Source organism: Equus przewalskii, chromosome 24, assembly GCF_037783145.1.
Source record: "Equus przewalskii isolate Varuska chromosome 24, EquPr2, whole genome shotgun sequence".
NCBI lineage: Eukaryota > Metazoa > Chordata > Mammalia > Perissodactyla > Equidae > Equus > Equus przewalskii.
In genome coordinates, this window is record NC_091854.1 from 25,337,961 (window position 1) to 25,364,514 (window position 26,554).

General features: G+C 36.7%; 1 protein-coding gene and 1 long non-coding RNA gene across 3 annotated transcripts in view; one reads left to right on the forward strand and one right to left on the reverse strand.

The window, feature by feature from the left end:
- Positions 1–26,554, forward strand: part of NEGR1 (neuronal growth regulator 1) — an 817,887-nt gene that overhangs the window by 443,854 nt on the left and 347,479 nt on the right. The window lies entirely within an intron of this gene.
- Positions 9,000–23,492, reverse strand: LOC139079135 (uncharacterized). The gene is made up of 4 exons (XR_011532468.1): positions 23,352–23,492; positions 22,700–22,901; positions 11,652–11,798; positions 9,000–9,583 (listed from the first exon to the last, which is right to left on the reverse strand). It is a non-coding gene; the product is annotated as an uncharacterized lncRNA (long non-coding RNA).

Genomic DNA, 26,554 nt, shown 5'->3' on the forward strand with positions numbered 1-26,554 from the left:
ATTGCTATTTTGGTAAACTCATTAAAAAGCTTTTAATGCATTTCAATACTGTATTTTTTGATATGGTTTTAATTCTGTTCCAGTTCCATCCATGGTAGTGATTAGATTACCTGACTGGAAAATTGCAAAATTAACTATAAGGTGAGTGGTTCAAATGTGTACTAGAGATCGTGGAGGGGAAGCACACCATGCTGTTAATTCCATTCTCTGTGTGGAAGAAAACTATGATTTAAAAAATATCATTACAGTATCATTGGACGTGATTTTTTTTAATTTAAAATAACTAAGAGAATCGCCATTAGATCCTAGAACACAGAGGAAAGCCCGGCCTCAGTGTGGGAGCCTTCTTCCTTCCCCAAAAGCTTCTCCCCTGCCTGCCATTGCCAGTTATGTCAGAGTTTTATAATTATTAATAGTGTAGATTCCTAGCTTGAATAAAAGAAAATGTATTATTTCCTCTAATGTAAAGTGGCTCATGGCTCATAATCAACTTCATTTGGATCAACCATCACAGTTCACTGACAATAAAATCTTTTGGAAAATCTTTCCATAGACAATACCATTTGTCTGAGATGCTTTTAGTTTCCTTCCCTACAAAACCATGCTTTGCTTTCTTTTTTATTTTTCCTTTTCTTGTTCAAAGCAATTTTTCCTAAACTATAAATGTTTTAGGATCATAAGGGCGTAAAACACTTTGAGAAGTCACACGTTATAATTTTTGTAACCCAAGCCACACTGGAGTCCCTTTAGTGTGTTGAGCATCTATACACACATACACACACACACACACTCTCATGCACACACAACTGTTCAGTATCAAATTGGACATATTGGCTTCCTGTTTGCAGAAAGTCATATGCCATATATAACAATGATGATACTATAAACTCAGAGAATAATTGATAGAGAAATTTTTATTTATTTTTTCATTATTGCTAAGAATATCTTTCATAAAGAGAATAATTTTTAGATTTTGATGTTTAATTAGTAATTTTTGATCATCTGGATTCATTACATTGCAAGGGCTTGGAGGGACTACTTCATTTATCTTCATGACCCCGATGCCTAGGACAGAGCCTGAGAAATAGATGATGCACCAGAAATATTTTTTGAATGAATGAATGAATGATTATGGCAACTTACTTTACTATAGTTGCACCATGTGGGTGGCACTTAAATAATTCTTTGAAAAGTGAGATAAATGAGATAGCTAGCTGAATTTCCAGGGCAGTAAATTTCTAGAGAGGAGGCCAAGGTCTATTATATCTGTTTACTTAATTGCCTTGTGTAATGATGATGGGAGAAGTGTGATGGTACAGGTTAATCAAAATTTCTGAAAAGTCTGACTTTCCACAAGGGCCCACAGGCTTCTGCAACACCAATAAGATGGAAGCAAACAATGAATGGAAGCATAGCCATTTTTCTTTCCCGAGTAGCCATCACTTATCTTGTCAGCCCCCCTGCTGCTGTTGCTTTCGCACACATGGAGATGTATGTTTAATAAGCAATAGGTGGAGATCTTTAAAGGGATGCTCTTCAATCACAATGCTGTTAAGAATCTAATCATGTAAATAGCAAAAACCACATACACGTACTCTTATTGGGTTTTGCTAGCCAGTGACGAATTGCCAGGTATAGAAAACAAGCTACAGATAGATGGGTATTGTTCCTGTCATTTTTATTTGCTTTGAGCCAGTTTGGTGTGCATTGATTTAAAAGCTTTAGATAATTTATTCCCCAGGGGGAAAAATCACACATCCTTTTTGGGTGTCTACCACTCTGAGAAATCTCTCATTTTCCTCTATTCTTCTCTTTTTCTGAAATAACAGTATGTAAAAAGGAGTTGGGGGAAGTAATTATGCAAAAGAGCCTATTCATTTCCACTTTAATGCTTTTAGAAAGTAAGGACTGGTATTACCTGGGATTCAGAGCAGATGAAGTGCATTCTCTTGTTTATACAAAAATCGTGCAGCTACAATAAAAAGCATTATAAAAGTCTTCATGCAAATGTGTGGAGTGTGCCTGCAGGCCCCAACCAGTTGTGACTGACAGGCTCCCTAACCTCTCTTCTCCAGCTTCATTTTCTCACCTGTGAAGTGGGGAAAATATTTACCTGGCGTGATGATTATGGGAAGTAAATAATATATTTAAATCCCCTAATTGGCGCCCTATAGTAGGCACTAAAAAATACGTGTTTTCGTCTCCACCTTCTGTAGCTGATGATACTGATGACTGGAGGACTAGAGCAGTCTTCAAAACAGAACCTGAAAAGTCTGTAGTAACTAATGAAGAATTTAACATAGGTAATGAATTTCAAAAAGTTTGAAAAATCTTGGCACATGTATTTCTTCTTCTCTGGTTGGATTCAAGTCCTCATTTTAGATAATTTCAGAGTGCTTCTCCCTCTTCTGAGTTTTAACCTTATGGGGTGGTCTTCATGGGGGCGGTGCTATATTTACTTTTCCTGGTAAAAAGTTGTATGTTGTCATTTTCAGTTTTGCACATTACGGACCAAGAGCTTTTGTTATGGTCATCTACCTCAGATATTTTCTGTTTGGTATAGACAGATGATGTTTTAAAAATCTTTTAAAGAATAACATATATGTGTAAGATATTTTCGGGTCGAGTGTAACACATTATGGTATATGGCCAATCTCATCTCATTATATTTTTATGTTTATGAAAATGGAAAGAAAAAAAGAACCTCCTCTGAAATCTCAGGGCTCCCTGGTAGCACCCACTGTTTTCCTCTTAGAGCTTCTATAGTGTGAAGGTTACTCGGGTGGGAAGTAGGAGTACATCTTATCAAGAGAAAGTGCTTACCTGATTTATCCCCTCTAAATTTCAGAATTGTATTTCCAATAATCAGTTGGATCTCCTTGGTTGAAATGTTGATTTAGGAAATTTTGAAATGGTCTGTTACCTTAGACTTTGTAAGAAAAAGCATAAACTGAGCCTAAATCTGTATCATAGAATAAGAATCACACAAAGAATTGCATGCAGTTAAGCATGGAAGATTTCTATTAACTTCAGTTCCTCTTCACAATGAATTGATTAAATTATTATATTTTTGGTGTAGTTTAACTGTCTTTTTTCTGTTTTTCTACATTGTTACTTCTGTTTATATCCACTACTGGTCAGTCTATTTTCAGGATGTTTTCTTGTTATTCTTATTTATTTGTTTGACATATTTTATTAACTATTACAGAAAATCTTTCAATCCCTCTGTCCACAAATATTCAAAGTTTGCATTTTTAAATCGAAGGTCTTCATTAGCCGTATTTTGGTGCCAAATTACACAAAATTCAATGTTATATGCTTTTATGCTTCTAGTAACTCTTCAAAATGTCCCATAGAGTATTTATTTCAAAAATAGATGGATCTATCTTAAATTTGTGTGGTACACTAGCATTATAGAATGATGATTAAGAGCAAGGATTTTAGTGCCAAAAGATCTCACTCTGAGCCCAGGTCTGACACCTGCTTGTCTCATAACTTTTTGGGTTGCTTAACTACCCAATAGTTAATCTATTAAATAGAGATAGTAAGAATATCACTTATAGGGCCATTGTGAGGATTAAGTGAGATAATGTATATAAATTGTTTACCACAGTTCTGGGAAAATAATAAATTCTCCATAAATCTGAACTATTATTTATATTATACAATTCCCAAAGCCAGTTTATGGCTCTAACACAAGGAAGCCATAGCTGATTGGAGAAAAATGCCTGCTGGACTTATTTTTTTATGGGAGGGGAAAGGAGGATATATCCAAAAGGATTTTGGGTTATGATTATTTCTTACATTGCATACATCTACACCCTCATCTGACCCTTCCTATGTTACAGTATTAACAATCTTTATTACCATAAGGCTTTACTGTTTGACCATCTTAAGGCCCAAATCATGGAGATTCCAACCTTGGTATGAAAGAGAGAACTTTAAGATAATTTTTTAATTCAAATGGTGCCTAACTTCAGAAATCAGATTTGTGAACATTTTATAAGGTGTTTTCTTAAAAATCTCAATATTGTCTTTACTGTACCTTTTCGGCAAGGCTGAAACAACAACCGATTGAAAGGATGAGGCCAGGGAACTAACACTGTCTAAATGGGGACAGCGAAGATGTCGTTTATTGTGACATGGTTTTCCTTAACATATCTTATAATTATCTATTATCCATCCCCAAGTTGAGATTCTTGAATTAGCTCTTCTTTAATTTTAGAAATTGTAATGGAAATTTCTTGGTAAATGGGTGGCAGACACTTTGCACACAAAGTTACTGAAACAAAAAGGTAATAGGCGAATTCTGATATCATTTTGAGATTGTTTTCAATCATTTTTATTTTGATAATGAGAGCTTGAGAGGTTTGCAAAAGCAAATTTTTTATAGTCATTATTTTTTCATTAACCACTTAATTTCTGTTTGCCTTTCCAGTGTCGATTACTGAGAACATGAATAAAAATTTGTCATTTAAATAAACCAGGTGCACAAGGATTTCAATTCTCCTCCTATTATACATTACAGCAGGCAAGTAGTTAAGAGTTTTACAAAAAAAAAACCATGAGAAATTGTAAATATTGTTTGCAAACTATAATGAGCTTGCAATGAAATCCCTAGTTAAACACAACATTCCAATTATCTCTAAAATTGTGCTGCTGTGTTATTATCATTGAAGGTGATATTCAAAAAGTATAAAGCCATCTCTGTGATTCCACACATGAACGTAAATTGGATGGTGTCTACATGTGAATATGTACTTTATTTACACTGTTGTGTGAGGCCAGCCACTGGACAATGGCCAGCAGATGTCTTCAAAATGCGTTACATCTGTTCTTACTAATTAATTCACCTTGCAACATGCACAGTGGTTGGGAAGATTGGCAGCAAGGCATGTGATTGCTGTTTATTATCAAGTTTATAACATATGAATAAACAAACATAATCTAAAATAAGTGTCATAATCTTAGTAATCATTTCTAAATATTACATAGAAATGTTCACATAACTATCAGAGATGATGGAAATGGTAGGGTTGTGATTTTATGTTCCCGATTCCTCTCCCTGATATCATCAAGCGTTTACTCTTTCAACTTAAGACTGATGTTTGATTTATTGTTTTATTTTAATTCTCTTTCATACTTAAAAGAAATTCTTTTATCATAAAATTTAATATTTTATATTTATAGGCACTAGGAATTCAAAGACAAAGGTAGTTCCTCTCTGACTATCAGAGAAGGAAATCTAAAGACATTTCAATTAATTTAATAGAGGTTTATTAAACATCTACTATGTGACAGAATCTGTTCTAGGTACTGAGGATTCAACAGAGACAATGACTAATAAAAATCTCTGCTACCATGGAACTTTGGTTTTAGTAGAAGGTGACAACAAGCAAAGTGCATCAGTAATTCATATAGTATGTGAGAAGGTACAAGTTCTATAGAGGAAGTTTTATCAGGGACCGTGGAAAGGAAAGACTTGTAAATAGAGTGATCAGGGAAAAAAGATTTGACAAAGTGACATTTGACCAGACTTAAAAGAGGTACAGGAGAAAATTATGCATATATCTGAAGGAAATGTCCAGATATATGAAGTTGCAAGTTATAGTCTCTGAGGCAAAGGAATGCAAGGAGCTAGTGGGGCTGGAGCAGAGTGGAAAAGAGTAACATATGATATTGGAAGTGTCATAGGATGAGGAGAAGTCCACTGTAAGCCATTGGAAGGTCTTTTCCTTTTTCACTGAGTGCGATGGTCTTCCAGGGCTACCGTAACTAAATACTACTGATTGATGACTTAAACAGCACACATTTGTTTTCTCACAGTCTTGGAGGCTAGAAATCCAAGGTCAAGGTGTCCTTAGGGTTGGTTTCTGGTGAGACCTCTCTTTCTGACTTGCCCACAGCCGCTGTCTTGCTGTGTCCTCACACGGCCTTTCTTCTGTGTCCACAAAGAGAAGGAGAGAGAGAGACCTCTGGTGTCTCTTCCTCTTCTTATAAGGACACCAGTCCTATCAGTTTACAGCCCTGCCCTTATGACCCTATTTAACCTTAATTACCTCCTTAAAGGCCCTGTCTCCAAATATAGTCACATTGGGGGTTAGGGCTTCAACGTATGAATTTTGTGGGGACACAGTTCAGTCCATAACATTCTACCCTCTGTCTTTCCCCCAAATTCATGTCCTTCTCACATGCAGAATACATTTACCCCATCCCAACAGCTCAAAAGCATCAATTCCAGGTCCCAAATCTCATCTAAATATCACCTAAATCAGGTTTGGGTGAGACTCTAATATGGTTCATCCTGAGGCAAAATTAGTCTCCAGCTATGGATTTGTAAAACCAGACAAATATTCTGTTTGCAAAATACAGTGGTGAAACAGGCATAGGCATTTCCATTCCAAACGGAAGAAATTGGAAAGAAGAAAAGGGTGACAGGTCCCAAGCAAGTCCAAAAGTTAGCAAGGCAAATTCCATTAGGTCTGAAGGCTTGAGAATAATGCTTTCTGGCTGTATGCTTTGCCCCTGGGCCCCCAGGGGTTGCATTTTCACCCCCATAGACCTAGGCTTCCGCCCTGGCCCCTTGTCACTTTGAGATGGCCCCACTCATGTGGACCTTTGCAGAGTCAGCCTGACCCACTAAAACCCAGGAGGTGGCCGGCTGATTAAATCCATGGGTAATCTCCTTATGGAGTGATTATCCAGCCACATCCTTCTTGTTCTTTCCAAAACAGACTTTCTCATTTTTTGCAATATAGTAGGCTGAGAATTTTCCAAATCTTTAAGTTCTTTAAGTTTTGCTTAACAATTCTTTCTTCAGTTCCCCTCTCTCATCTTGATTTTACTGTAAGTAGTAAGGAAAACCTAGCTGTACCTTCAACACTGGCTTAGAAACTTCCTTAGCTAAATATCTAAGTTCATAGCTTGTAAGTTCTACTTTCCACAAAACAATAAATCACAATTCAGCCATATTCTTTGCCACTTTATAACAAGGCTAGCCTTTCCTCCAGTTTCCAATAACATGTTCCTCATTTCCATCTGAGATCTTACCAGAAGCACTTTTAATGTTGATATTTCTACTACCATCTGTTCATGATGACATATGCATCCTCTGAAGTGATAGGGCCTTTCGGTATAGCTCTCCTTTTTTCTGTCTGAGCTCTTAGCAGAATCACCTTTAGCATCTATATTTTGACCAACAACACAATTTGGTCCACAACAGATGGAAAACTATTGGAATGCTTTGAGCAGAATAGTAATGTGATCTGACTTATTATATTAGGATTACTGTGGCTTGAATGTTGAGAATTGATCGCAGGGGACAGGAATGGCAACAGGAAGAGCAGTGAGGAGGCTCTGAACACAAAGTCAAAAAGAGTTGCTGTTATTGGATGTAGAATGTTAAAAAAGGAGAATCTAAGGGGAGCTTAAAGGATTTGGGTTTGAGCAAATTGGAAGCAACAGTTATCGTTAATTGAGATAAGGAGGGCTGACAGCTTAGAACATTTGAGTGGGAGTAACAAGAGTTCTTGTTTGAGGTATATGTTAGGCACCTAGGTGGAGATGCTAAGCAGGCAATTGTATATTTGTGCCTACAATTCAGCAGAAAGACCTGGGAGAGATCTGTGTCTGTAATTCAGGGGAGAGTTGTCTGCTTTTGACATGGTATTTAAAATCATGAAATTTGATGGGATTACTAAAGGAATAATGTAGGGAAAGAAGAGGCCCTAAGATCCATCCTGAGATGCTCTAACATCAGGAGGCCAGGGAGATAAGAAGGGCCAGCAGAGCTGTCTGGGATGAAAGGCCAATGAGGGAAAAACCAGGAGAGTGTGATATCCTGGAAGCAAAGTGAGGAAGTATTTCATGCAGAATAAAATGAGCAACTATGTCAAATGTTGGCAAATAGATCAAGTAAAAGGAGGACTGAGAGCTGGCCACAGGATTAAGCAACACATGTTATCGTGAAGTAATGAGAGAGAAGGTAATGCAGAGGAGCATTGGTGCCGGAAGTGTAATTAAAGCGAAAGCAAGAGACAGGATGTTAAGACAATTGGGACCACAAGTATAGACACTATTTTGAGTTTTATTGTAAAAATGATGCACTATTTGGAGAAGGAAGAGGGCTCAAGACATTTTGTATTGTCATTTTCCTATTTCATTTTTTTAAAGATTGCAGAAATTACAACACATGTTATAGAAATGACCTAATAAAGGGGAAACACTGGACTATGTAGGAGACAGCAGGAGAGTTAATGTAATGAATCCCTTGAGTCGTTGAAGGCAACGGGCTTAGTGAGGGCTGGGCCTGCACAGGAACAGAGGGACATCTCTGTTAACAAGGAAGAAGGCAGAGCAGATGGGCACAGAGGATTGCATGTGGAAAGAAAGCAAATGATTTGGATTGAAAGTGGAATATGAGGATGTGAGTGGTTTGTTATGGGCATAAAGAACGGGGATGGGGAGAGAAGCAAAGTAGGATTTTTGAGCACCTACAATATATCAGACTTTCTGCCAATGATTAAGAACGCAGATCAATACAAGATCTTTTTCCCCACCATCAGGAGACCCACAGTCTAATAAGGCAGACAATTGAGGATATAGGTTCACTAACGCAGAGTACTAAGTGTCTTAATATAGTAGCTGCAGCTTCTTACATAAAGTGTGCCTACATCCCTGCTGTGAATGCACTCATGGGCACAGTCACAAGTCAAAAGGGACTTTAAGGGCAGGGTACCAACTCTCTTCCCCACCTCTATGAGCTGCGAGAGTTTCTCTATACAGTGTGCATCTCTTCTCTTCAGGGTTTGTCTTATAAATCTCTAATGTTTCTCTTTTCTGGCTTTATAGCCTTGGAGACAAAAACTAGGCTTAAGTCAGATCAGCTCAGTTTGAATCCTAGATTCCCAGTTAACAGCAAAGTGATCTGAGCAAGTGAATGAACTTGCCTCAGTCTCCCCAACAGCAAAATGGAAATCATAATGTCTCACATAAATGTTGTGGAGATGGAATTCTTTAATATGTAGAAGTGCTGAGAAGAGTGCCTGGCACACAATGAACGCGCAATCAATATTAGTTGTTATATATCCTCTTCTTTTATTGCATGTTATTTTATTTCATATTTTCCATACAGTGTCTTAGCTTTATTGTTGCCTTTCTTTTTCATGATCTTTTTCTTACTCTTTAGTAGGAGTTTATTTCTTTATATTTTCCCTGTGCATCTTTCCTTTCTCATTTACGATGATTCCTCACCATGAGCTTTCTCTGTAAGACCATGTCTGGGTTTTTTCCGGTTGCTGTGTATCTTTGGGCTAAATGTGGGCACTCTGCTTCACTGAGTCTGGTTCTACCCTCTGAATGGGCTGCAGTCAGTGGCAATATCAAAAAGTCAGTCCTAGCTTCAGGGGGCCGGCTTCTCCGCAGCTCTGGCTCCCACCAGCTGTGCTCTGTTGGCTTTATCTGAAGAGAGAGCACCCAGGTGTGGAAGGGTGTGACTGTTTGGCACTTTGTGTCCTTTAACGTTGACCATCGATTGGCCGATGTTAAAGACACATATCCCTTTTTTTAGGATGAGCAATGATACCTAATGAAAAAAGCATAGAGATTTTATACTTGAGCATGTTATACAACTAGATACTACAGCAATTCAGGTTAAGCAAAAACAATCCTATTTATTCATTCTAAAGATGTTTCATAAAGACAATCAGCACAAATAGAAAATGTTTGGCAAAGTTTCTCCTGAAGGCTGCCTAATCATAGAAGACGAGGAGCCAGTGCCCAGAGAGTGTTATTAGAAGGAAATAAAGATAACAAAGTAAATTAAGAGAAACGTATACATTATTCAGAATCATTTGAAATTTCAAAAACAAAAACCAACAGAATAACCAGAACATGATTGCTGAAGCTATTCAATGCAAGAGTATTTAACGCTAATTCTATAACGCTAACATTTATCAAGTATATAATTCATGCCAGGAGTGTTCTATTTCTGTATATCTATTATCTCATATATTCTTACCAAAAAAAAAGTTCCCACTATTGTGTAGATTCTATACTTATCCCAATTTTACCAGAAGATACCAAGGATCATAAAATTTAAGTCATTTGTTCAATGTCAAATACACAGTAATCAACAGAGTTTCAAGGCAGCCTACCTCCAGAGTAGATGGCCTTAAACTGTATGTGGGACATTTTTAACATGAGTCTTAGTACCGTGTTCACTGGCTTAGATCTTTATGTAGCAGGCAGCATGTTTTATTGTACCAAACACTGGATGTGACCCAGTCTTGCCACTTACTGTCTATGTGTTCTCAGATTTTAATAATTAATAATTATTCTCAAATGTTGATAATTAGGTTAGTAATTCCTAATTCATAACATGACTGTAAGAAATAAAGGAAGTAATGGATGTGAAGTGCCTAGCACAGTGTTTCCTGCATACTAAGTACTCAAGAAATATTTTCTTCTCTGCTTTAATATTTCCATCTGTCTTTCTGCAAATAATGCTAGCTTGTCTGAGGTCCCTTCTTCTCTTTAATGATACAAAACCTTTCTTCCACCAACTGACAAATATTTAATGAACCCCAATTATATAAGTGCCTTTTGTAAAGATTACTAACCCATGGTCCCTATACTTCGGACCCCAATAGTCTATCTCAGGCTCCTATATAAAACCTATGGCTTTTAGAAAGTTCCCTAGCATTCCAGGCAAAGAGCTCCTCATCTCTTCCAGAACTTAATTGATATCCCATTATTGGGTGCTGAGCAATTTGCTTCCTCTCTTTGTGGTATCTTTTTGTACTTGCATGGCCCCTGGCTCGCAAGGAGATGGTAGGGGGTGACGTCTGCCTTGTGTAAATGAGCACAAGGCCTTGTATACGATGATATTTACCAACTTTCTGACGGATAAAATTAGCGAAGTATTTTTCTACTCTGAAATTCATTTTCTTCCAACTAATGTGCCATTCTTCATTGTATTAAAACAAGCAACTTGGTGACTGTGTTGAAACAAGCAACATCCACATTGTTTGAACCTCTCTTCTGGCTTTTAATCTCACTTCATTTTCTAGATTATTTAAACATGACGAAAAGTCACAATATCAACATTGTTTTTGGATGGATTGAAAAAGAGCAATAACTATAGCTATCATTCCAACCAAAATCAAGGAGAAAAAAATGTAGTTGGTGATAATGCTGTACGTTGACAGAGCATCTTCTTCTCAATAGCACCTTGCACACTTCCCGAGGAGATGTGGAAATATAGGACTCCTGCAGCCTTGACTGAAACGTGGCCTAGGCTCTCAATGCCTCCTGAGACGGGGGGTGGAGAGCACATACAGAGGGCATCCACACACTTGGAAGGAAAATTGTGAATGTGTGTGGTGGCCAGGGCAGCAGATTTGGTGGGAATTCAGGCCAGCCGAACGTTTAGCAGTTAGAGTTTAGAGCCATGTTAATATGCAGTCAGGAGAGAGCAAGGTTAGTATCAAGGTTGCTGCAAAAGCGAGATTTTTGTGACCAAAAATTGGTTTATCTGACACCTATGTGTGCACACAGAAATGCACCATTTCTCCAGGGCTGACTGAAGCTTTTGAAATGATCCCCAAAGGCTATTGTGGTCTAAATTACGGCTGCTCTTTCTTTCACAGTACCTGTATACCATCGAACAGGACGCTGCTCCCCTCCTGATGGATGTGAACTTCCAGTTTCCAAATAGTTTTGTGAAAGTGTATCTTTTTCATGCCCCCTTTGCCTCAATCCATTGACCTGATGCTTGGTGACAGACACCGTAGAATGTACTGGAAATGAAGCCAATAAAATATTAATGTTTTTTCCTTGATTTTGTATGAAATTTTTTTCTTATATTTCTTTTGTTTAATTATTTGTTTTTAGGAAGATTAATTTGAAGATATCCTGAAAGATAGGAAATGCATGAAGGAGAAAGGAATTATTAGAGAGAAGATTGTGTTTATAAGGCTGGAAAATGATGAATGCTTTTGGTTCAGTTTAATGGATTTCATTATTATTAGTAATAACAGTTAATATTTGAGATTTTTGTCTCACTTTCTCTTAAAGCGATTTGTATTAGTGACAGCCAATATCTATGTGGCATTCACTTTATAAAGCTCTTCCTTCATTCAAGCATCACGTCTCATTTACAGGTTCGCAACAACCTCAAGAAATAGGGACTCTTTTAACCTAGATTTTGTTTAAATTTTTAATTTTTTTTGAAATTTGAAAAATACAGATAACTTAAAATAATATCGACATCAATGTACCAATGCAGGATTTTAACCATTTATAATATTGATTTACTTCACCTACAAAAATGGAAATAATATATTAAAAAAAGCTAAATATTTACTCCTTCTGTTCCCTCCAATGATTCCTAGCTGTAACTACTCTAAGTCAGTGCATATCCTTCCTATACATGTTTTTTTGTTTTATTATGTATGTGTAAGCATAATAATTTGAAGAATATTTTAATATATTTTCAGGATTTTCATAAATGGTATCACACTTTCATAGTGCACAATTTTCCCAATTGATGGTTTTTTTCATAAAACGTGTTATTTTTGGAATTTTATAAAATCGATAAATATAATTTTTATATTAAGACTATTTTTAAGAGCAGTTTTAGGTCACAGCAAAATTGAAGGGAATGTACAGATTTTCCATATGCTCCCTGCCCCCACACGTGCACAGCCTGCTCCATTATCAACATCCCCCATCAAGGTGACACATTTGTTACAATGAATGAACCTACATTCACATATCATAATCACCCAAAGTCCATAGTTTACATTACAGTACACTCTTAGTGTTGTACATTCTGTTGGTTTGGAAAAATGTATAATGACACATATCCATCATAATTTACAGAGTATTTTCACTGCCGTAAAAATCCTCTGTGCTCTGTTCATCCCTCTTCCCACTCACTTAACCGCTGGCAACCATTTGTCCTTTTATTGTCTCCATATTTTTGCCTTTTCCAGAATGTCACGTAGGTGGAATCATACTATATGTAGCCTTTTCAGATTGCCTTCTTTCACTCAATAATATGCATTTAAGGTTTTAAGGTTCCTCCATGTCTTTTCATGGCTTAATAGCTCATTCCTTTTTAGCACTGAAGAATATTCCATCATCTGTAAGTACCACAGTTTATTGATCCATTCACCTACCAAAGAATAGCTTGGTTACTTCCACGTTTTGGCAATTATGAATAAAGATCTATAAACATTTGGGTGCAGGTTTTTGTGTGGACGTAAGTTTTTACTCCTTTCCGTAAATACCAGCGAGCACAATTCCTGGACCATGTGGTAAGTAAGAGTATGTTTAGCTTTGTAAAAAAGCACCAAACTGCCTTCCAGTGTGGCTGTACCATTTTGTGTTTCCACCAGCAATGGTTGAGTGTTCCTGTTGCTCCACATCCTCAGCAGCATTTGATGTTGTCAGGATTCCAGATTTTGGCCATTCTAATAGGTGTGTAGTGGTATTTCATTGTTGTTTTAATTTGCATTTCCTGGATGACATATGATGTGGAACAGCTTTTCATATGCTTATTTGCCATCTGTATACTTCTTTCGTGAGGTGTCTATAAGGTCTTTGGCCTATTTTTCATTGTTTTCTTTTCTTATTGTTGAGTTTTGAGTTGTTTATCAAATGTGTCTTTTGCAAATATTTCCTACCAGTCTGTGGCTTGTATTCTGATTCTTGACATTGTCTTTCACAGAGCAGTAGTTTTTAATTTGAATGAACTCCAGCTTATCAATCATTTCTTTCATGGATCATGCCTTTGGTGTTGTGTCTAAAAAGTCATTGCCATGCCCAAGGTCATCTAGATTTTCTCCTATGTTATCTTCTAGGAGTTTTATAGTTTTGTATTTTGCATTTAAGTCTGTGATGCATTTTGAGTTAATTTTTGTGAAGGGTGCAAGGCCTGTGTCTAGATTCACATTTTTCCACATGAATGTCCAGTTGTTCCAGCACCGTTTGTGGAAAGACTGTCTTTGCTCCACTTTATTGCTTTTGCTCCTTTGTCAAAGTTCAGTTGACTATATTTATGTGGATGTATTTCTGGGCTCTCTATTCTGTTCCATTGACCTATTTGCCTATTTTTTTTTACCACTGATCATCTTTTTGCACTCATCATTTTATTTTTTGGAATAGTCAATATTGATAAACCCAAATAAAGCATTTTGTCTGCAGTTCAGGATTTTATTGTATAACCTAACAGTTTATAAATGCATGGACATTTAGGATTTGTCCAGATTTTGCTTTTTCAAACGATATAATCTTTGATAAACTTCTTGTGCATATGTGAAATTTTCTCTAGCACAGAGGTTCTCAATTACAGATGCATGATGAAATCATCTGGGAAGGTTTTGAATATTCTACAGAGATGGCAATTCAGTTTGTCTGGAGTAGGACCCATGCATTGGAATATTTTAAGAACATCCCAGGTGATCCTAATGTGCATCCAATTTTGAGGACCACTAATCTTGTCTAGGGCAGTGCTTCTCAAACTTTGATGTGCATATAAATTACCTAGAGATCTTGTTAAATTGCACATTTTTCTATGGTAGATCTGGGTGCACCTGATATTCTGCATTTGTAACAAGCTCCCAGGTGATGGAGGACCACACTTTAAAGTAACAAGGCTTGAGGATATGTAAATACTTGGGAATGAACTGGTGGAGCTATATGTGCAACTTCAGTTGTATTAGCTGTTTTCAAATTGTTTGCAGATTTATATTGCCTTCATCATTGTATGATATTTCATTTTCTGAAATCCTCCTTACCTTGGTATTATCTACTTTTTAAAGTTTTGCCAGTATTATGGATTTGAAATAGTGTTCTTTTAATTTAAATTTTCCTATTAATGACATTTTACTTTTTGTCAAACAATTGGCCATAAAAGTTTTCTCTTTTATGAATTTCTTATTCATAGCCCCTATCCATTTTTACTAGCCTGTTCTTTTGTTTTGAACTTATTGACTTGTGGAAATTCTTTACATATTAAGGATACTAATCTTTGTTTACATTCATTATAAATATCTCCTACAAATCTGCAGCTTCACTTAAATTTGCTTATGGTGTGTCACCCATGCACAAGTATACATGTTTTTATGTTTTAATACAGTCATGCTTATTGATCTTTTTCATTATGGCATGTGTTTTCTGTCTTACCCCTGTCCAACATCAATATCATAAAGTTATCTTATATTTTTTAAACACTTAAATATTTCACTCAATATTTAGTCTTTTAATGTATGTCTAGCTTATTTCTGTACATCATTGTGAGGTCAGAATCCACTTTTATATTTTTCTAAGGTAGCCCTTTGTCCTAGCACAACTGATTGAATTGTATGTTCTTCCCTGATTTGTAAGATTCCACCTTCAAAACCTCTGTGTGTGTATTCTGTGTATTTTGTGTGATTTGTGTGTATCACTTTTATTCTGGTCTGTGTTTTTAACCACCAGAGTTTTATAATTTGTCTTGACAGTCTGCTAGGAAAATTTCCTCTCTTTATTTTTCTTAATCAAAGTTGTCTTGACTGCTATTTGTCTTTTACCCTTAAACATTAATACTAGGTTAATCTTGTTGAACTCTGTGAATAAAAATGGAAGTTTTAATGTAATTTTATCAAATGTGTAGATTTATTCTCAGCAGAATTAACATCTTTTTGTGATCTTGCTTAATTCTCATCAATTTCAATAGTATTTAATTTCTCTTGAATATTCCACAAAGATAATTCTGTAATGTATGACCAATGACTTGTTTGGACCTTTTTTCTAATACTTATGCTTCTAACTTGTTTCCTAATCTTGTTGAACTGGTTAGGAACTCCAGTACAAAGTAAAATAGAAGAAATAAAAGTGAGCTTTCTTATCTTGTTTCAGTTTTAATGGACAAGCGTCTAACACTTCACAATTAAAAATAATGATCATTGTGAAGTTTTGGTAGATTCTTTTAGCCACATTGTGAAAGAAATTTTCTATCCCAGGTTTGTAAGATTTTCCTTATTAATTATAGTATTTTTTTCTTATGTAATGCTTTGTCCATTGACGTGATCATATATAGGTACATATATTTCTTTTTCAGTCTGTTTCAGGGTAGTATTAAGTTAATAAATGTTTGAATAATATCTTCAGTCGTGGAATAAGGAATGATTTTCTTATATATATTTCTAGATTCACTTGATGCGTTCAATATTATGATTAAACATTTTCTGTGTTCATAAGTGAAATTATTTTTCTTGTACAGGCCTTGTCCATATTTAATATCATATTATAGCTTTTTCATAAAATGAATTGGTGATGTTTTCTTTTTATTTTCAGGATAGATTTATAGGTAACAATTATTTCTTTACATTTTGTTTCTTTAATCTTCTTTCGAGTGGGTTATAAAACAGAGATTAGTTTCTTAAATATTGGTAGGCCTTGTCTATAAAACTGTTTGGATATATTATTTATTTTTTGTTAACAAGACATCCAAATCAGCTGTTCATTATAGACAGGCTACATTCTCTAGGAAAGCGTTCTCTATCTTATATTTCTGTCATCTTAAATATGTGATTTCTGATTTCTAAGCCCATGGGCATAGCTGTATGGGTAGAAGTAACTTGTAGGATCATCCATGGGAAGTTTTTGTGAGCCAAGCCTGGAACTAGCATACATCACTTCTGCTCACATTCCATTGTTGAAAATTCAATCATGTGTAACTGCAAGGGATTCTGAGCAACAGAATCTAGTCATGTGCCAAGAGGAGGAAATGAGTTTGGTGAATGATTAGCAGCCCTGTTACATTCAGAAAGGAACAGATTATGTTTCTCTACTACAAAAGTTTACTTTTTCTCTTAAAATTCTTTTTAGTTCTTTTTTGTTAAAAGGAACTATTCAGTAGGAAGCACACAACTCAGTTTCTTAGGGTACCATTTGAGTGTTACAGCTCTCAGCCTGACAGAAAGTTTGATATTACAGTCATAGCATATTTCTGTTGACTCCTTACCAAAAGCACAATGTTATATACATAATAAATCTTCTCATCAGCTGATGACTCTCCTGTCATTTGGTACATGTTTTCTTCAATAAAATAACTGACTAGCAAAAATTAACCATAGTCACTGCTGTTTTTGCAATATGTTCGAAAGGCGTGGTCATCCCATCTCTGGAGATTTAAAGCAACTCAGAGATAAATGTGGATAAAAAGAGAAACTGGGGCAGAAAGTGTGTGGGTTTAGTTGTTTTGTGAAAGAGGAGGAGAAGGGTTCTTATGATCCTCATCAACTGAGAAACGTTTCCATCTGTTTATACTAACACATTGATCTGGATGCATACACTGTGACTACTATAATGCACACAAACTCACAAAAATTTGCTTGGGTATATAAACAACTTTATATAATATTCATATTATGTTGGGGAAGACAAATATAAAATTACCAGTCGAGTTTTCAGATAGCAGAGTAACGTCTCTTTTTTCTCCGCAAAGATATTAATCAAATATTGTTTCCATTTCAAGAATTCAACAAGAACTTATTTGGGTCTATTATGTTTTAAGCACTCAGAGGGAAAATAGTCAACAACCATTTATGCAGGCCTTTAATGTGTTCATATGTTTTACTCGAATTTGCTTCCTCATATATACGTAAATGGTACAGTAAAGAGTCAAAGAACACAACAGTTGAAAAATCCTAAGAGTATATTTGACCTGAGCACCCATTAAGTGTAGTCATCCCTTCTCTAATCCTACTGCTCTTCCATATTCTCTGAGAATCTTTGATAATAAGGAGCTTATAGTCTCATAAAATAGTCTCTTTCACTGTGAAGACACTTCTCACTTAGGATACTTCATTACAATGACCTGAAATCCACCATTATTCTGTCTACTAGAACAACCTAGAATCAATCCACAAGTCAATCCAAAAATTTTCTTTCTTTACATTGCTTATCTTTATTTCTTATCTTTTTTTTTGAGTTTATTTTTCCTTTTTCTCCTGAAAGCCCCCTGGTACATAGTTGTGTATTTTTAGTTGTGGGTCCTTCTAGTTGTGGCATGTGCGATGCTGCATCAGCATGGCTTGATGAGCAGTGCCATGTCCGCGCACAGGATTCGAACCAGTGAAAACCCTGGCCGTTAAAGCAGAGCGCACGAGCTTAACCACTCGGCCACGGGGCAGCCCATATTTCTTATCTTTATCTAGACATCTGTAGCTCCTTCAGCTGTGTCTCCACATAGTATTGTGTCCAGGCAGTTTACTATTCTGACTGACTTCTAATTGTAAAATAACATATCAGTGTTTTACTCTTAAATTGTAGTGACAATAACTGAACACATGACCCCCGATGTGGTTTTATCAATAAACGTGTCTCCAAGACCTTTATCCAAATTGTTTAAAATTGAGGAAAAGAAAGGGCCAAACACAGACTTCTATGGCATTCTTCCAACATTCACCCTTCATGCTGACTGGAATCCACCACCAACACTGGCTGTAGTGGCTTCACCAGACGGGATTCTTCCTGGTTGCGTGAACTCTTGTCCACACTTCTCCATTTTACTGCTTAAAATATCATTAACAACTGTCAAATGACTCCTGAAATCTATATACACTCAATACGTTCAGAGAATTTTCTTTATCTACTAAGCTGGTTAACCTACCCAAAAGGTAAATTTGGTTATTTTGTCGTGGCTAAGGCTTACCCTTCATTTCTCTCAACCTTCAAACTAAAAATTCAGATATACTTCCTACCCTTCTAATATAGCAGTTGCTGAGAAAAAAGAATAAAGAATTATGATAGTTAGGTATAGGCAAAAATATAGAATAAAAGAGTTAACGTTTTTGCATAGATTATTTGAGTTTTCCAACTCAAAGTTTTCAAACTTTGAGAAAGAGGAGATGATTTGACTTATTTTTGGAGGATTTGCCAAGTGATGAGACTGGAGCATTCGAAACATGAAAGTTCAGCAGGTAGGAGAGGTGGTTACAGAACACGTGTGCCCAAGGGAATGTACTTTTTAGTTTAACCTGTATTTTTAAGTTCTTAAAAATATGGCATGATATTATCTGGAAAACCAAAATAAAAGTACATGAAACTTTTCAACAGGGATATGAAAATATGCCACACTCCTAGTACATTGGAGAAACTAAAATAAACCAATGTTTCTTACTTAATAGCCCAGGGAGTGGTTTATTCATAATGTGTTTTAATTCAAAAAGGAGAAGTGGTAAAATATTTTCACTCCTCAGAAGGTAGTAATCAATTTGAGGGAGAATGATTTTTTAATGAATGTGTTAAAAGCTAACTCTCCAAATAAGGAACATTTAGAACTGATGAAAAGACTCTAGTTCAACACTTTCTGAGTACTTACTATGTACTAAATATGATCCTGTAACGTAAGCAGGGATCAATATAAAATAGTTCCTGCATTCATATGAGTTCTCTGGAAATATGTATGGGAAAAAAAAAGAAATTTGTTCATGGCTTGAAAGTGAATAGAGGGAATAATTTTAGCTGTGACCAGCCAAATAGTTAAATCAGCTATTGCAACCACAATGATAAATATGGGGTCTACAAATAGCTGCTGATGTTTCCCAACTCTGTGCCTCCATACGTGTCTCACTCTACTTGGAATGCACTTCTCTTTTGAGATAGTTACAGCATATTATTCCACAAATTATCTTGGTATCTCCATCACCATCCTTCCATCTCCATCTGGATTGGGTGATTTCCCTTTAGATTTACATAATATTTTATATATATATGTCTCTCATATAAATTTATATAATTATATTTTAAACTTACTTCAATGTTTGTTTCCTCCCATAATGTATAAGCTACTGGAAAGCAGCAATTCTATTTTATTGAATTTTAAATCACTGGTAGCTAACATAGTCCCTGGTGCATAGCAAGCGATAAATAAATATCTTCTAACAAAATGAATAATATATAAATCTGTATAGAGAGACCTTTTGAGGTTATCCTTCCCCTAATTACACTTGTCCCTTTACTATCATTTTCTGGCATTAAGAAAGGCACATAATGATGTTACAAGATACAAATACACACATCTCCAAAATAATATACATAACTATATAACAAATATACATATATGTACATTTCACACTTATATGCATATATATTATGTATGTACATGTGTATATGTAATATATATAGTTAAATGGTTATATAGTTTCTATATTGTACTCAAAAATAATAAATGATTGTGTCACCAAATTTCAGTATTTTTATATAGATGTTCTATATCATTTTAGAATGAGTTATAAGGAATTAGCTATGAATACTTTCCCTACTAATGAAAATGCTCATTAGAATAAACCGCACTACAAGACAATTTATAATATTTAATTTGCTTGATGGAAATCGATGAGTTAAAGAGATAAACCTCTTATTCAAAGCCACGAGAATTATGAATATCTGAATTTCCAGAGGTTTGTGATTCATATTTAAATGTATGTCCCAGAAGCTAGCCCCAGTATAAAACAGTTTCTGGCAAGAGACTGACTTTTTTTCCAATGAATAATTTAAAATGCAACTTTTTCCATGTGAATTGTCTTATGTCTTGGCAGTGGCATAGTATTTCAATAATTTATACAATTTTGAATATAATATAGTTAATGCCATGAAAGCAATTTCTTTGATATTGAATTATAAAAGAATGCACTTAGGCCACTGTGACTAATGATCTAGGGGCCAGCAACATGGCAAATTACCTTTTAACTGAATTTTAGAGAGATTTGTGCATGTAACCGTAGGACTGTACTGAGAGCTCCTGGGATACAGTTGCATGAAAACACTGGGTTGTTACATTTAAAAAATGTAAATAAAGCATTCTCTGTGAGAAAAATAGATAAAGAAACATGATGATAAAAAATATGTAAATGATGAGTATTTTAGGGAGAGCAAAATATTAATGTGAATCATGTTTTATTATTTAAATTCCTGAATAAAATCTGTTCTTCGTCTATTTCTTAAGGCAGAACTCTAGTCACTGGCGACCTAATCATGGTCATTCCATGACAGGTGAGCAACCACACAATGTGCAGCTTTTATAAGAAACCGAGCAATATAATGTGAAAATGGATTCCTTGAGTCTTCCAAGGCTATTGAACAGGCTGAGGGCTTCCCAGGATGTAGGGCAGAGATGGCGAGATTATGGCTCCATTAGACAATCCAGAGTACACAGGGTTATAGCTTATGGTGAGGATTTTGTACACACATAAATCTACGGGAACTGTTTGCTTTCATAGACCATGTAGATTTCTATATAATGACAATCTTCCAGCATAGGATGATCACGTGTCTTCTTCAGTAAGTGGCAAATTTTTCTAATTCCCTTAATGGCGTCATTTCTGTTGGTGCCAGGATAAGTCCACAAATATTTTTATGCATTTTTATGGTACCAAAAAATGGGAAAAGTCATGGCAAACATCTGGCAAATCTGGACTTCCGTTTTCTAAATGGAAATTATCAGTGATAGCCGCCCTCTTTTTTTTTTTAATTTTTTTTTTTTGAGGAAGATTGGCTCTGAGCTAACTGCTGCCAGTCCTCCTCTTTTTGCTGAGGAAGACTGGCTCTGAGCTAACAACCATGCCCATCTTCCTCCTCTTTATACGTGGGACACATGCCACAGCATGGCTTGCCAAGCAGTGCCATGTCCCCACCCGGGATCTGAAGCGGTGACCCCCGGGGCTGTTGAAGCAGAACATGCGCACTTAACCACTGCCCACCGGGCCAGCCCCACCGTCCCTCTTTAGACTGGTCCTCTCCACCAGGCCCGATCACTCCCCATGTATACATACCTGCATTACTCATATGTTACTTATGCATTGTTTTAGGTATCTTAGTTTTTCACACAAGTAATCAGGTCTTTGATCCTCATGGGAAGTTTTCTCATATACCTTTGGAGTCTCTCTTTTGTTCCATTGTCTGTCTTGATACCAATGCCACACTGTCTGGATGCCAAAGCTACACTTGTAGCTTTATAACTGTAAGTGTTGCAGTCAGTTAGTGTAAGTCCTCCACATTTCATGATTCTTTTCCAAACCCCGCTCAAACCTGGTGATTTTAAACAACTGCAATTATGTATTTTACTTAAAATACTATAATTTGAACATAACACTTGGAGTCTGACTGGGGTGGCTAGAACAGTTAGGGCCTAGAAGTGTTGGGGTGCTTGCTAGGCTCTCTTGTGCTCCTGTTATCTCAGAACTTCTCCATGTGGGGTCCCCATGTGATGTCTCCAGGTGTACTCTCCAGCATGGGGCCTCCAGGGGGGTCAGACTAATGACACAGCAACTCAGACCTCCAAGACTGAGTGTTCCAGGGATCAGGGCAGAAGACAAATGGCATTTCATGATCCAGTCTTGGAAGCCATATGGCATTACTTCTTTCCCAGCTCTACGATTTGAAACAGCTAGGTGCCTGCTCAAATTCAACTGAGGTGAGGGGAGTATGAGGACCTCTTTGTGATGGAAGAAGTGTTAAAGAATTTGGGGCCATGTTATAAAACTGCCACATAAGCCAACTAACAAAAAAGTAGGTGAGTAGGTGAAAGAAGAAATTGGGGACCAGATATGGAGAACTCTGCCTCATGACAGCCCCCAGCCCTGCCAACCAAAAAACGTCATTAAGCTCACAGTCCATTACACATAACAAATGTCCAAAAAATACCAACCTTTGCTTTAAGTATCCTTTTGTTAGACGTGTTTCCAAAGTGAAAAACAAGAGAACCACAATGCTCTATTTTGAATCCTTCTCCAAATACCTTCTAGCTCAGAGGACATATGTCTCAAAGAAGGAGACCCTCTTTGTGTTCAGCCAAGGCTTAAGCACAGTTCCCTGATGAACTTGTTGGACCGCATGGAAGTCTCTGGAATCTATGTAAAAATACATGCATAAAAAGACTGCCATGACATGCATGAAACTATTAATAGTGATTCTCTTTGAATGGTAGTATTATATTAAGTTGAATCACATGAAATTGCCGATAGCCATTTGTTTTTAACCTAACAAAGGGCAATTTTAGATGTTTCAACCTAATAGATGACTTTGAGTTTTTCTTCCTCATTCTTTATCTATTTCTCCACATTCTTTTCAATATGTGTGTAGTGCCTTCACAATTAGGAAAATAAATGCTATATACAAAGAACAAAGAAACCCGAGTACTTCAGAGAAGGCATTATTTTTCTGACTGCCCCAAAATGACACATCTTCTCTGCAAGTACAAAAAACAGCATAGCAGCCTTTGATAAAAAAATCTGCTAAAATACATTTATAGAAAGCTGAGCCTAACAAGGAAAATTCATATTGAACCGGAACAGGCTTACCTCATGAAATCAGGAGCCAGGTGTTACATTACAACTCTATGAGTCCAAGGGTAGACATTGGGCTCTCTCGTGTTTTAAAAAACACTAAAGCAAGCTTTTAGCTATGGGAAATGTTTGCAAAGAAGGCAGCTGGGTTCTAGCGTGTCACAGCTGGGCTATTTCCTCTTGTTTATGTGGAGAATAGTTCACTGCCAAGGGTGAGGCAAGACAAGTGCAGCCGGGCCATTCCCGAGGGCATTTGCTGGCACGTTTTCAAACAGAACAGTGGAGCTGGCCGCCAGGTTTATGGGAAACATGACTATACTGAAAGAAGGTACCTGCTTTCCTTAAGACAAATTCCTGGAAGGGGAATCATTGGCACACTGGGCTGGAATTTTTTGAAGTTCTTAAAGTATACTGCCAAATGGTTTCCAGGAGAAAGCTCATTGTTAATTCTTAATAAAATGTTACCATGACTGCAGGTTTTGAAGGTAGAGAGTTTGCTCCTAAGACTTCTGCCTCGCTGGGTATGGACACTTACGTTTCTGTGCTCTAAGGTATTTCAGTTGTGGTGTGCTTCCTGTGTGTTTTGTAACTATTTTCTGCTAGGCAGAAGGGTGAATTAAGCAGGCATCGTCGATTCCCTGTGATACACAACGCTGCTCTAAGTGCGCTCCAGCTTCCTGCTGTTGCTGCTGCTGCCTAAGGGGGTAGCTGCTATTATGGTCCTGATTTTAAGCAGTGTTTTATATCTTTGAACCATCCAAGTAAGTGAAGCTGCAGCTCGCCTGAGTTACAGCAGGGATTTGCACTCTGGGGTGTAAACACTCATGTGTAGAGGCCAGCTATTGATCCTGTAGCCAAAAGGAAGCAAAAATGAAAATCCTTGTAGTCCAAAATATTGAAACTCTTGTGTAACAATGTTGTATTTTTGCCTTCAAAATGTTTATATAGCAGGTGAGAAAGTTGCCTTCAATCACAAATTTTTAAATCATTAAATAAACGTTAAGCTACCAAAACCTATCATCTCTAAATCAGTAGCTTTTATTCTTTTATCTCATTTAATCCTCATGTATACTAAGCCTTGTTAATATAACCTCTATACATATGGTTTTGTATGTGTATTTATATGTATTTCTTTCACCATGGAAAACCTGTGTAGCAAAAACCAGTGCCTTCCTTCAATGGGAAAACCTGTCGTAAAATTTAGAGATTACTTGCTTTCTCTCATCCCACTGATGCATAATACATGTATTAGGTAGTTCAGGTAAGATGGAGAGAAGGGGAAGAGAGAGGGAAGCTATTTCCACTTTGGTTTTTTCCATAACTCCATCCTGTAACGTTTGTCCCTCTCAGATGGTCACTTTCTTCTCTCCATTGCTGATTGTGTTGCTCATAGCCATGCAGAACCAATTCTGGGCTTTCCCCAGGGAAAATAACACGGAGGGAAAAAGCTGCCCCTGACACCTTCCTCCCTCCAGTGTGGAGCCCTCTCCATGGAGCCCTCTCGACCCAGCACGCTGCTCTCAGGAAGGATGGAAGTGAATGCAAGCTCTGAAGGCACCATCTCTTGTAGGGATAGCAGCATTTAATGTTACGCTCTTGAAGGCAAATCAGGGCTCTGAGGATCTGAAGGAGGGTCTAATTACAGTGGAGATCTTAAGGAAATAGGAGAGAGAGGTTTATGAAGAGGTTTAGGAGAGAGAGGTTTATGAAGAGGTTTTTTTCTGGTGTCCTGTAAGTTAGTGTCTCCCAAATCTGTAGATTTTGGAGCTCACTCTGTACCTATTGGTGTAGGATCTGTTAAGTCAGCTTTCCCCCAACCCCAGGATTGTGAAAACTCCTCGGATTATGTTGAGGATTAGTTGGGTGAAGGGAACTGCTGTTTTTAGCCATCAAATTCCACTCAAATCCTGTCTGTTTCATAAAGCCTTATCGAACATCAGTATCCTCTCTGATTCTGACTCCATAGGCAGAGTTAGATTTACTACTCTGCGTTCCCAAGACAGCTTGTAGCACACTATCCTCTTTGTAGGATTTATGACTCCATATTACAATTAATAGTGTTAGGTCTTTCAAGTCTTTAGACATGGACTCCTTAAGATTAGTCTCCCTAATCAAGTTGGTACTCAATAAATGTTTGTTGAATGAATAGATGGATAGGTGGATGGATGGATTAAAACAGATCAATGCCTGTTTTTCCCTTTTATATAGCTGACCTGGGAAGGACACGGTAGATTAAGAAAAACTTGGACATAGGTTTTCCAAGAAAAGAAACACACTAAGTTAAGCAACATGATTCAAACTGTGAACTGAAGTCTGAAAGATACATTTTTTTCTCAAACATATTCTTTGCACCCAAAAGTAATTCTGGAATATTCCATGAGTAGGTAATTCGTCAATTTGGCAAGTTTGCATTTATAAGTCACACGAGTATCTTTTCCTGCTATCGCCATCTGAGTGATGTGATGAGGGGAGAAGCCAGAGAAAGCTCTGAAATGTCATAAACTACAAACTCATTTACAGTCTATGAGCTGGAGAAAACAACATTGCTAGTAGGTGCAGGCCAGGAAAACTTCAAGCACCCACAAGCAAACCAATTTAGGAAAAAAAAAAAAAAAAGAAAGAATTTTTTCTCTCCATTTGAGCACAGCACCTTTTCCAGGAGGTTTGTTATATAACGGAGATCTGCTTTCCCTTTCTGCGGGCTGGCCAAGGCTGAGAAGAGAGCTGCCAGCCCAGGGAAAGGAAGGCTGTTCTGATACTGCCAGCCATTACCAGAAATGGGAGTGCAGAAAAAGCCAGTTCTCCCAAGATTTATAGTTATGTCTAGCTTGTTGACTCAAGCAGTTTGGAAAATCTTCAGAGACATAGTTTATTCGACCTAACTCAGACTCCAGGTCTGTGGAAAGAAAAGAAAAAGCAGAAATGATATGTACATGCTCTTAGAGTCAAATCCTTTTGACCCTCAATTTACATACTTCTCAAGTAAGATGCTCTAACCAGCACATCAAGTACTGCCTAAGATAGGACAGCCCATTCTATTAAAAATAAATTTTTATGATTATTGTCCAATTATTTCTCTGGGTTAACATGGCTAAAACTATAGTAGGCAATGCAGTAGGAAAATAACCATGCTTTTAAATGAGTTAAAAGGAATATCGAATGCCCAAACTCAGAGAATTCTTGAAAAAAGTCACTGGGACCCTTGGCACCAAAATTAC